At 46.1% G+C, this 2543-nt stretch overlaps 1 long non-coding RNA gene across 1 annotated transcript; it reads right to left on the reverse strand.

The window, feature by feature from the left end:
- Positions 1–320: 320 nt before the first annotated feature.
- Positions 321–2283, reverse strand: LOC116787557. Its single transcript, XR_004357326.1, has 3 exons — positions 2235–2283; positions 914–1071; positions 321–456 (listed from the first exon to the last, which is right to left on the reverse strand). It is a non-coding gene; the product is annotated as an uncharacterized LOC116787557 (long non-coding RNA).
- Positions 2284–2543: the final 260 nt, after the last annotated feature.

The raw sequence follows: 2543 nt of genomic DNA on the forward strand, positions 1-2543 counted from the left end.
TGATAGCTGTCCCTCTCCACCCTTGGCTTTAAAGGCTGTATGCTGACAGTCTGAGGTGTGTGGCATGCTTGGCCTTAAAGGCTGTATGCTGACAGTATTGGATGTGCAAATTCACGGCACAGAAGATCTTCGCATGTATACAAGCACCTGTACCTGCTGCTGCTGGCCTTCCCAGAGGCAGAGAACAGCATGGACCCATCGAGTGTTGGTCCCCATCTCCCACAACTGATGCTCTCCAGCAGGGAGGCAGGAATCAGTCAGTCAATTGCAGCTGGGCAAAAAAAAATCTAAATAGCTTCCCAAAAAATGATGGGCCAGAATTGTTTTTCCTCTTCATTCAGATATATTGGGTCCCAGAATTGAGAATAGATATGATTCTGGAAAAGGCCTTGGTCCTTGGGCCTTGATCCTGATCCTCCACCAGAAGAAAAGCCAGCAGCCCACACCATAGGATCCCTGACAAAAAACATGAAATAGGATAAGATGATGGAGGCTATACAAGGCCTGGGTGCAGGCATCCATGCAATGTAAAGTTAACAGTTGAGTTCAAGCCAGTCTCTGCTCCTCAGGTGATTACCACTGTCTCCCTCAACCTTTATCCCCAAAAATGCAAACTGAGTATTTTTCCTCTCTAAGCATACTAAAGAGAGACTATGGGACCATAACTGCTGCAGAGAAAGTTTGGCTTCAACTACCATTATTCCAAACATGTAAATCTTCAAGGAAAGAGTGAGGAGGACTGTGCTAGTGACTGCAGGAATCCCCATCTGAAATGACCATGTGTGGTAGAGGGCACTAGACCCAAGTGGACCATTCTGGTCACCAGAAGCTGGAGCCAGGCTAGCATTGAGAAGGTCTCCACTACACATGATACCACAGCTTCAAAACCCAGTGATCTGAAAGGACAGCTTACCTGAGAGGCACTGATGCACTTGAACACGATGCTGACATACAGCTAATTTAAGTATCTCCTGGCTGGTAAGGCAATGAGCAGGGAAACTGGTCATGATCATCTGCTTCTACAGTAATCATGAAACAAGTCCTTAGGTACACTAATTGTAAATAAACCAGCTCACAAAAAAAAAAAAAAAAAAAAAAAAAGAAAAAAAGAGTTGTACAGTTTCTTTACTTAATGGAAACAGTATGGTGAGACCACTGATATTGGTTAACTTCCTGGGACACAGAGGAGCAATACCAGGCTGGTGACAGCCCCATCCCCTCTAAATGTCACCAAGATCTGCATTATTCTTCTGTGCAGCTACCAGTAGCTTGCTGAATAGAACTAACTAATGACACAATCTTGGGTCATAATGGTGGGCCTCAGGCTGTATGATAACAAGTATCTTGCATTTGGACAGATGATAAATGTCCGCTGGAGTTACTGCTCAAAAGACCAGTTTCAGAGTTTTCATCAGAAAGGACTGTCTCCTTAAAAGTCTGCTTTTTCTTTTGAACTCTGACAGAGTTCAGAACTGCTTGGTACCTCGGTATGCTGCAATGAAAGGAGTATAGTCTCCTTTGAGAAGGTGAACAGGAACAACTGGTTTCACAACTGATTTCACTATTAACTGCAAATCTGACTGTCATTACTGTGACATTTTTGTTTTCAAGCTTCTCTTGATGGCTGCAAGGGTTGGGAACTGCAGAGGTGATGTATTGACCCAAAGTGCTTGGTTCTGCGGGCATCCTACAGCACAGTGACAAAGTAATAGCAGCCACTCCTTACCATCGGGCAGTCATGGGATCACAGAATAATTCAGGCTGAGATGGACCTCAGGAGGCTCTAGTCCAACCTCTTGCTCAAAACAAGGTCAGTTGTGAGATCAGAACAGGTTGCTCAAGGCTTTAATCAGATGAGTCTTGAAAATATCCAAGGATGGAGACTGCACAGCCTCTCTGGGCAATTTGTCCCATTGCTTTCCTGTTCTCAGTCAATTTCTGCAGAAGCATAAAAGTATGCTCTACAGGGTCTTTGAGCCCGAATTTCTGAGAAAGACCATGCTGGCTGCATGGATAGCCCCATTGTTTACCAGCATGCCTTCACAAAGTCATGGGGAGGCATGTTCCAGGGGCCCCATACCCTCATGCCCCATATATCTCCTCAAAACCCTGGTCAGTATCAAGACAGGGCACCCAGCCTTCTCATCACCTGCTCTGCCCACATCCCTGTATAGCATCAAGATGCTCATCAGCTTCCTGTCCCCATGGTTATTGTACCTACTCTCACCCCCTACCTCCCCCTTCTCCTCCCAATGAGAGTTCTCCAAAGTGCCCCTCCTCGGATATTGCATCTGAATGGTGACAACAGGGTTGCCAAGCAACACAATTGCTCTAAGCAACCAGCTATGGCAGATCACAGCAACCCACTGCAGATCCACTCCAAAGCTGATGGGCCTGCCACCATTTTGTCTCTCAGCAGCTCTTCCATCCAGGCAAAGCTCAGTTCTACTCACGTCCTTCCTCTTCTCTTCCCTCATCAACCAAGAGCATTATCCCAGGCACTCCTGCCATTAACAAGCAGCCAGAATGCCCACAACTAATCA

Source organism: Chiroxiphia lanceolata, chromosome 5 (assembly GCF_009829145.1).
Source record: "Chiroxiphia lanceolata isolate bChiLan1 chromosome 5, bChiLan1.pri, whole genome shotgun sequence".
Classification (NCBI taxonomy): Eukaryota; Metazoa; Chordata; class Aves; order Passeriformes; family Pipridae; genus Chiroxiphia; species Chiroxiphia lanceolata.